This window comes from Zingiber officinale, chromosome 7B, assembly GCF_018446385.1.
Source record: "Zingiber officinale cultivar Zhangliang chromosome 7B, Zo_v1.1, whole genome shotgun sequence".
Taxonomy (NCBI): Eukaryota; Viridiplantae; Streptophyta; class Magnoliopsida; order Zingiberales; family Zingiberaceae; genus Zingiber; species Zingiber officinale.
In genome coordinates, this window is record NC_055999.1 from 68254145 (window position 1) to 68264690 (window position 10546).

The window sequence follows — 10546 nt, forward strand, 5'->3', positions numbered from 1 at the left end:
TGTCTCTATATTTTAGCTCACAAAATACTCTAGGGACATCACCATAATCCTTATCGAAATCACCTACCACCTTATTTATAGCTTTCACACATACATAGTATGTCTTTCTATATAATATATTCACTTCAAATCATGATTTTATCTCTTTCTGAATGTGGATCTATAATATTCTGATATCACAAAATGACTTTTAATCTTAAAAACTATAAATGAAGATGTGTATGTAGGATAAAAACCGTACTCATAACGTTCTAAATATTTTATAATCATGGACTTAATATCTCCCCTTATAATTATGAAGATTTTTACTTAAATAGCCAACTAAAAAAGCAAGCTGATGCTGACTGCAAATTTGTCATTTCCAACAATCATGTGGAATTTATTTTCCGATATTTCATTTCAATCATTTGACAGTAATTCAACATTTTTATTGCATTAAATTGAAGACTCTTAAATCTATTGACTTTCGCTTCCTTATTTAACCCCTTTACAGTTGAATCTTCCGACTGCCATAAGCTTCCGTGAAGAAGGCCAGCCAAGAACACTTACGGTACTAAAAAGGGGAAGAAGGCAATTGCTGATCTGCCAAGAAGTGCCGAATGAGCTGCTGCGCTTGCCTGGGAGCAAATGTAGGCACTTGGTGGCCGGCACCACGCACCGTCACAAACGTTAGCCCCTCGAAGATGATGGTCCACCCGCCGACCTGCATTCTGTCATACCATGGCTTCCATTCCTGAATAGTTTTCAGGCCAAGTTTGTTCAGTGTCAGTCTTGTGGAGGTCACCGGTATTCTTCCATCAGTATCTCCACTGCAACACACAATTCAGATATGAAACTCACAGTTCATGGTCTAGTTCAGTAATTGCTAGTCCTTGCAATTCTCACCTGAAAACCCACACTCGAATGCCGCCATCGATGAGCTTGCGGATCACCGGGAGCACAGAGGAAGGTGCATCATTCCACTTGGAGATCGCATCGCTGCACGAGCTCAAATGGTGTCAATTAGACGACAAGAACACTGTATTTTGCCAATTGCCTGTGTTTTTACCTGCAATGAGTCCAAGTGTAGCCAATCTTAGTGGCATTGGCATGTAGAGCTTCTTGCACATCTGGCCTGTTAAAGTATTTCTCGGTGTAATTCGGAACACATGGATCGTAACCGACTGGCTTTCGATGCCATCAACTCTGAAAGAGAGGGGAGAAAAAAGATAAACTAAAAGTTAATTTCATAGATGAACAAGAAGACTTTCTAAAATGAAGGAAGAACTTACATGTCTAGAGAGTATCTTAGGGGAAGCACCTTCAACAAAATAGGACCTTCTATTTGAAGCCATGGTGGAGTTTGAATCTACACATTCTAGAGAATATAGGCTATACATATCGATGATATTGTAAACTGCAAAATACTCATCCAATGAACTACTACAGGCATCGGTGACATTTTCTTTACTGAAATTGCAATTGTTCTTCACATCATGGTAAACTCGATCGGATATCACTACATGATCCCATGCATAGTCTATCATACCAGTCTGATCAGTTTCATCATCCATCAAGGCATTCCCGATCTAAGAGAGCAATAGTTTCACCTCATTGTTAGCTTCGATACCACTAATTCATGTAAACAGAAGGAGAGGGCATGGATCTTACAATGAAACCTTTGAAATTTATGTAGTTTTTGGCCGGAACAATCTTATTCTCATCGAAAATCTTCTCCGAAAGTTGTGGCACATAATGCCCTATCACGTAATCATAGAGAAGTCATTTAACTTTCAAGAATTCAAGGTAAGTCTGTGACTTACTTACCGGCATAACTTTCCCCGGCAATATAGAAGTCGTGAGACTTGAATCGTGGAAACCTCTTAAACCAATTCACAAGAAAGATGTAGGCATCTTCAGCTACAATTTGGTAATCAGAAAACAATCGAGTTATGAAACTTATTTTTGATCCAAATGCCTCCATCAAGCTATGAAACTTACCATTGATCGTGTCTCCTAGTTTGTTCAAGTTAGAGCTTGTATTAGTATATGAAAACCCCACTCCTACCGGCGACTCCAGAAACAGCAAATTGGCCTCTGCAATCAGATAACTATCAGAAATGTTCAGACTTCACCAAGATGTTAACTGACAAGGCTTGCCTTTGTTCCATGAATGGTTATTGAGTCCGAGTTCCGGGACGCCCTTTTGGATCAAGAAAGGCCCCAATTCTTCTGCCTCCCCATACCCTATGGAAGAACAGCCAGGCCCTAGACACAAACAATGCTAAGTAAAGACTGAAAACAAGAAATTTGTAACCTTCTTTACTGACAAAAAAAAACAACAAAAGAGATCACTTTAGTGAGGCACACTCCATGAAAACATGGCTAAGCAGAGCACTCCATCAACACAAACACATCTACCAGTAGCTTCAGATACTTCCATGGCCATTAGGTACTTTCACCAGAGCTTAATTCAGCCATGCAAACAAAGTATTTGACCAAAGCTGGTCAAACAAGAAGCTTTGCTTATGATGAAATCAAGAGAAAGCAGATCCAAGGAGGATATATATATATATATATATATAATTTTGACCAAGGATGAGATAATAATCCAGTAATTAATACTCAATGTCAAAGGCCTTGTTTTGTGTCATGAATGTGAAGAAGCAGAATTAGTTGCTGAGTGAGTTCACCTATAAACCTCTGAATATTGAATGTCTGAACTGGGAAAGAAAGAGAAAGGAGCAAACTGTGCAATGATTGACTGGAGTGCTATGTTTGTTGATGTGATTTAAACTGTCAAATGATTAATTGCTTTGTTTTTCTTTGAGTAATGGCGTGAGAGATTAGCAACCGTGACAGTGATTGATCGAAGAGAAGGTAAATAGATGAGGAAGTACCTCCGTTGAGCCAGAGGAGGAGGGGCTTGTTGTGGGCGTCGTGAGTGGCTTCGAAGAACCAGTAGAAGAGGGCGCGGCCGTGAGTCTCGTTGACGGTGACGTAGCCGGCGAATTGGCGGAAGGTCACCGGCGGCTGGCCGGGGAGATGGGAGACACGGTCGGCCTGCTGCTGCGCGGAGGCTGCTTCATGGCCGGAGGAGTGGGACGGGAAGAGAAGGAGAAGAGAGAAGAGGAGGAGGAGGAGGAAGAGAGAGGAAGAAGAAGAAGAAAGCGCCATGCGGTTGAATTAAGCAACAGAAGGAAAGGAATGGTGAATTTATAGTTGTGGGTGATTTTGCAAAATACCTTAAATAGCTTGATGGTTGAACTTACGAACAATAGGTGCCGATGAATGCCAGAGGAGAGGAGAAGAGATCCAGCATTAGTATTAGACGTTAAAACAATTTAATTCTGTTGGAGAATTCGTTTAAAACCCATAACTTTATCTTTTTATTATTTATTTTTATTATTTTTAATACAGTATTCAACTGATCAAAAGATGATCGATTTGAATTCGTACAAATTTTTTATCGACCATCAAAATAAATCTCAAATGATCTATGTTCTTAAATTTATTATCCTATTAAAAGAAAAATCCTTGCAACTGATCCGACTTCATATAAATTTTATATCAATGATCAAAATAAATTTAAAAATACTCGTGAAGATTCATTCAAATGGTTAATATTTTTATATTTACCGTCCGACCGAAAACATTTATATAGTACGCCATAACTAACTACTATAGTTCCCATTAAAGAAAAAATTTATATAGTACGCCGTAACTCGCTACTATAGTCCCGAGATAAAATGTAAAATATATAATTAATAAAACATTATGATTTTACAAAAAAATAATTCAAGTGGTTTCGCGGATAAATTTTAGTATCAATTGAAAATTTAAAATTTGGTAAAAATCAAAATGGCCTTTTGCTTTTCCAAATTATCAAAGATACACATCACTTTGATATTTGATCGACGCTTCATCTTATTGTTCAACTATGTATTCGTAGTTCAAGTCCCAGCTATGATAGATTTGTAGGAATTTTTTTTCAAATGAGGCACATAACTAAACGATGCCGGGCTTCTGAGCTGTCCGCTGTGAGCACTTCCCGATTTATTCTGGTGGTCGGTAGAAAATTTTTATGGGATCGAATCGATCATCTTAGACTCGACGTTATCCAACCTGATTAAATTGAAACTATGTACAATTACTGAGCTACTCTACAGTACTATCTAGTATTGTTCAGTATTATTCGTATTATTATTTCCCCGTTAAATCTCTTACTTAAATTCTGACCCAATCAAACGTATTGGTCGCTATAGTTTACTTAATCGGTTTAAATAACTTTTATGACATAAATTTAATCATGTTCATTTACCATTCACATTTAGTTGTTACAATATATTGATACGAAAAGTATCAAACGATCGAATCTGTGTTTTGATAATGACAAAGGGTTCAAAGTTAAGGTTATTTGTAGTCTAACGAGTTTCAATGAGATTACAGGAAAATCCTAAGTGTTCTTAGGCGAAAATCCTAATCGCAGTTAGGCAAGTGGAAAATCCTAGGGGTGGTAACCCTAAGTCCTAGGGGGTGGTAACCTTAGGCGGAAAGTCTTGGTGGGTCGAGAGCTTCGGGCAAAATCCTAGAGTCGGGACTCTAGGTTGAAATCCTGGTGTTGCGAACCGGGTGGAAGTCTGGACGGGTCATGTAACGCCCGCCCTTCCAGGTGGCACTAAGGCCACCCCGGAGGGACGGACGTCACTGAAACATAGACATCAATTCCTAATGCATATGGATTCATGGCAGCGGAAGACTTATTTAAATTTTTATTTCTTTTATCATATGCATTTAGTTTACTTATCATGGCATGTGAATCAAAGCATATTGAACATTTCATCATATCATCATCATTCTAACATGAGTAAAATATCATAAGTGTATGAAATACTAGCTGAAATCATCATCATAAGCATAGGGTCCAACTTAGTTCACATGCACAGCTTAACTAATATATAAGTTCCAAAACTTAAGTAGATCTATCCACCGAGCACTTCCACACACATCCATCACCTTTCCTGCTACTCCCCTTAATTGATCCATTCCTTGCCTTTATCTGCAGTACAAGGAAAACGTGTAGCTATAAGCCAAAGGCTTAGTGAGGTCCTTGCCTACCCATAAATCCGAAAAACACATAACATAACATAACATGTAGAAAAACAGAACATAATATATCATATCACATAAGGAGCATAACATATCAAAGTATATCATGTGAGTGCATATCATGGTTCATATCACATTCTGTAAGCACATATCATGAAGCCTATCGTATCATGTAAACATGTATCATAACTCATACCTGTTCATAAGGGTGCATAAACATAATTCCATAAATATGTGCATGTAGATGCAATATGTATATTTTTAAAACATGTATCATGGAATGCACATATGCATCATGCTTCTTTCAAAACATATAGTATACATACTTGAATATCATATCATCATCATGAGAAGGGCCCTGGCTTGTACCACATGTAAACATAAATGCGCGCAATCCCTAGGACAGGGTAGCTAGCCCCGAACCTACTAGGGATCTAGGTCCGTTCATAGTCCGTCGACCTAGGGGCGTACTGAGGAGCCCATCCCTTAACGAGGTCCGTTCATAGTCAGTCGACCCCGGGGTGCTTATGGAGCCCACCCTTGGTACAAGTCATACAAAGTAAAATATCATGCATATCATATCTCATCATATCATACATGTCATATTTCTTGTCATATCATTAAGAGAGCTCTTGATCCCAACTTAAGGGAAGCATCTCTTTACCATAGCTCTTGATCCCAACTTAAGGGAAGCAACTCTTTTCCATAACATGAAGAGTGCTCTTGGTCCCAGCTTAAGGGAAGCAACTCTTTAGGCTTTTCTTCTTACATAAGTCATTCATACATGCATTATGAAACATAACATGTTCTTATCATAACATAAAGTATAACATGTTATTTTCATATCATCAAACATGGCATATCATCTCATGAACTTAGCATACATATCATGAACATGGCATATCATATCATTAACATGACATATCATGTCATAAGTCTATCATATCATATCATGAACATGGCATATCATATCATAAGACATAGCAATGCAACATATCATAAGACATATTTTCATCATATCATGAAGCATGAAAGCTTAATCTACTCATATATCAAAGGCTACATATCATGAGAATACATAACATGTTTAGTTAGGTTTAAACTCTTTCCTAACCCAATTAATCCATCTTGGCCGAACCACATCAGTAGGTTTCATCCTCATTTCATTCCATATTAAGCATAGAACTTACCCACATAACATGTAAACTTGATCTAAACACATACAAGGCATTATACTTCATGAATAAGCATGTTTGAGTTCAAAACTCTAACCTTAATCCATTTATCTCAATTTGGCCGAAACATATCAGTAGGGTTCTTATATCATTTGGTTCCATATGAAGCATAAAACTTATCCACATAACATGTAAACTTGACCTAAGCACATACAAGGCATTATACTTCATGAATAAGCATGTTTCAGTTCAAAACTCTAACCCTAACCCATTTATTTCAATTTGGCCGAAACACATCAGTAGGGTTCTTATATCATTTGGTTCCATATGAAGCATAAAACTTATCCACATAACATGTAAACTTGACCTAAGCACATACAAGGCATTATACTTCATGAATAAGCATGTTTGAGTTCAAAACTCTAACCCTAACCCATTTATTTCAATTTGGCCGAAACATATCAGTAGGATTTCATATCATTTTATCCCATATGAAGCATACAACTTAAACATATAACATGCAAATTTGATCTAAGCATATACAAGGCACTATACAAGCATATACAAGGCACTATACTTCATGAATAAGCCTATTTGAGTTCAAAACTTTAACTTTAACCTATTTATCTCAATTTGGCCGAAACATATCAGTAGGGTTTCATATCCTTTCATTCCATATGAAGCATACAACTTAACCATATAACATGCAAATTTGATCTAAGCATATACAAGACACTATACAAGCATATACAAGGCATTATACTTCATGAATAAGCCTATTTGAGTTCAAAACTTTAACCCTAACCTATTTATCTCAACTTGGCCGAAACATATCAGTAGGGTTTCATATCATTTTATTCCATATGAATCATATAACTTAACCATATAACATGCAAACTTAATCTAAGTATATACAAGGCATTGTACAAGCACATACAAGTCACCATACTTTATGAATGAGACTATTTGAGTTCAAAATTATAACCCTAACTTATTTATCTAAATTTGGCCGAAACATATCAGTAGGGTTTCATAATTTTTCATTCCATATCAAGCATAAAAATTAAGTTATCCACATGTAAAAATTCATACATCATAAAAGAGTACAACTACTATGGTTTCTATGCAAAATTCTTGACCTAAGGCCTATAAGTCATGTTGGCCGAAACATATATATAGAAATCTCCTTGTTTTTGTCACAACATGAAGAATGAGAACTTAACTATCAACACATAAAATTCACATATCATATAAGTATGAAATCAAGCATGTTCTCACAAGAAAAAGAACCTAGCCTTAACCCTTTTTTTTTTCTCTTGGCCGAAATATTCATAGTGAGGGTTTAGATTTTTTTTTTTTTTTTTATAAAACATAACTTGAAACTTGTTGACCCTAAAAGATCATCCATCAAAACCCACAAGAAAATTTTACGGTTTTGAAAACTCTTAAAAAAAAACTTAACGATCGATTCGACAACAACTTGTACTGCAGTGAGGGGAACACTCACATCCTTCGCTAAATTCTCTAAGGAGGGAACCTTGCTTGTGAATCCTTCCTAGAGGAGAGCTTCATTGCTCCTTGGTCTCGGCAAGAGGATGAGAGGGAGAGAGAGATCACGGTGAGGGAGAATAGGAGGAGAATGAGAGCAAAAATGACAACTCATCTTTAATTTCCTCCTTTTATTCATTATGAGAGGAGGAAGGAAAATATATTTTTCTTCCTCCTTTCTTTTACTCTCCTCATAATTAAGAGAAAGTCTAGATACATCCCTTCTTGGTGAGTAAGAAAGGAATATTCTAGAGCATCTCTTCATTAGAGAGGGAGAAGACAACTCTTACTTCTCCTTCTAAGAGAAGAGTCTTTTCTTCTTATATTTAATTATGGTTTCCCTCTATTTCCTAATAATAATTTCTCTTGGTCTAGTGGTTATCTTATTCAGGCATCTAATGAGAGATCTAGAGTTCAAGTCCTAGATCTTATGTATTTTTTTATTTCTATTTTGCTTGTTTAAGTGTTCGGCTAGGAGCAAAATTCAACTAAAGCATATATATTTTTCTTTATTCATGATAGAATATTCTAGAATTTTGCTAAGGACCCTATGGGTGTTACAGGTCATGGAGCAGACATCCATCATGAAGATTAGAAGCTTTGGATGCTGAACAAAAGTCCAGTTGGTCTGGAGGATCAATCTGGCAATAGGTAAATTTTCCTGAGATGAGTAGGTGAGGACGTGTTCCCCGGTGAAGGAACAGTAAGCGTCGGTTCGACCTAGGATTTCTGAGAAACTCGAAGTTAAAACCGGACAGTCCGAAGACTGTCAAATACTTTATTTTTCATGTCTATATTGTGCTAACTTTGTTTTGTAGGGTATGGTTGGTTTCTTGGGCTAACATATTTTGCAAGAAGCGAATTGGGCATGTTTGGCTCGGATGAACAGTGTCCAAGGCGCCTCCGGGGCTATTGGAGACGCCTTGGTTGCAGCTACGCAGGAAGCATGGCAAAAGGCGCCTTCCAAGTATGCTGAAGATGTCTTGGACAGCTGATGAAAGGCGCCTTCCATGGAGCTTGAAGGCGCCTTCGAGTGGACAATCAGCAACTGCAGCGGAGCTTATCGACAACCGAGATTTGGGGGATAAGAGTTCGCTGAAGGCGCCTTCCAAGGAGTTTGAAGGCGCCTTCAACGACCCTATATAAGCAGGTAACGAATTGATGCATAGAACACTTCTCTTTACGATCTTTCTATTGCGCATTGATCTACAAGACGAACCTGCGACTCAGTAATACGACTCTGACGATCGAACTCTGGATACCAAGTGATGCGTCTCTGGCGACCAAAAGCACAACTTTCTAGATCTGAAAAGTCGTCGGTATACTTTTATTGTTGCACTTAAAATATAAATCATTGTACTTCAGTTTTATACTTGTAATTTCCGAACTGATAGTGGATTGCCCGACGAAAGCATTCTTACATGCGAGCCTTGGAATAAGAATCACCATAGGCTCTGAACTAAGTAAAATCTTGTTGTTTGTGTATTGTTTTTATTATTTCATTGCGTATCTCTGATCGATTATCTCGAAACGAAAGTAAAAGCCACGAACGCTATTCACGTCCTCTAGCGCTTTACGATCCTACAATTGGTATCAGAGCAGGGTCGCTTTGAATTAGTGAAACCACCATTCAAGTAATTTTTTTTCGTGGTAACTTTTTAATTTTTGGAGTCAATCAGAATCGGTAAAATTGCCACCTTCCTATATGTTTTATCGATCGAGTTCTTTCGTTTCTCGAAGTCGGTGCAAACACCACTCGAGTTTTTATTATATTCTCTTGTTCTCGTACTACTAATCCAATATCAAGTCTTAGAATCTTTGCTGTCTGTTTATTGTGAGCGAGATTTCTTCTTAAATGGCCCACCAAGAAGGGTATAGCACTGCACGTCTTCCTCTCTTCTCTGGCGAGGATTTTGGCTACTGGAAGAGCCGAATAGAGTACCACCTCAAGACACAAGTCAAGATGTGGATAATCATCCAAACGGGTCTCGAGCTTCCACTCAACGGTGCTGGAAAGCCAGTGTCATGCCAGAACTGGGAAACAACTTTGATGAAGAAAATTGAGGCCGACACCAAAGCAACATGCACTCTACAATGCGACATGACAAAAGAAGAGCTGAACCGAGTCGGCCCGTTCTCAAGCGTGAAAGAGTTATGGGAACAGTTGGTCAAGCTACACGAGGGAACTTCCGACATGAAGGTAAGCAAGCGTAATTTGATTTTAAATAAATTGTATAATATAAAAATGCAGGAAGGTGAGTCGGCTAGCCAACTTCACGTGCGAATTTAGGACCTGCTGAACGGTCTTTATGCAATTGGTCAGAAAGTAGAAAATTGTGATATAATCAGGTATGCACTCAATGCCTTTCCGAAAAATACTTTGTGAGCATCCATGGTAGATGCTTACAAAGTATCCAAGGACCTTTCATTAATTAAATTAGATGAACTATTTTCAGAATTTGAGTTAAACGAACAGATTTATGCACGCTCGACCAAGAAAAGTATTGTGTTGGTTGCAGGTACAAGAAAGACAAAGGAGACTAGAAAGAAGTATCAGATTGAATCCGAGTCCGAAGATGAACCAGACTTAGAAGACGACAACGACGAGATAGTAGCCGAACTCGTCAATCTTGTACGAAAGCTCTACAAGAAAAAGAAAGGATTCACTAAGAAAGATATCAAGAAAGTGATTCAGTCCAAGATGGTGCAATCAAGTTCAAAAGTGACATCCGAAG

General features: G+C 37.8%; 1 pseudogene; it reads right to left on the reverse strand.

Annotated features, from left to right (window-relative positions):
• Positions 1-553: 553 nt before the first annotated feature.
• Positions 554-3156, reverse strand: LOC122003803 (annotated as a pseudogene).
• Positions 3157-10546: the final 7390 nt, after the last annotated feature.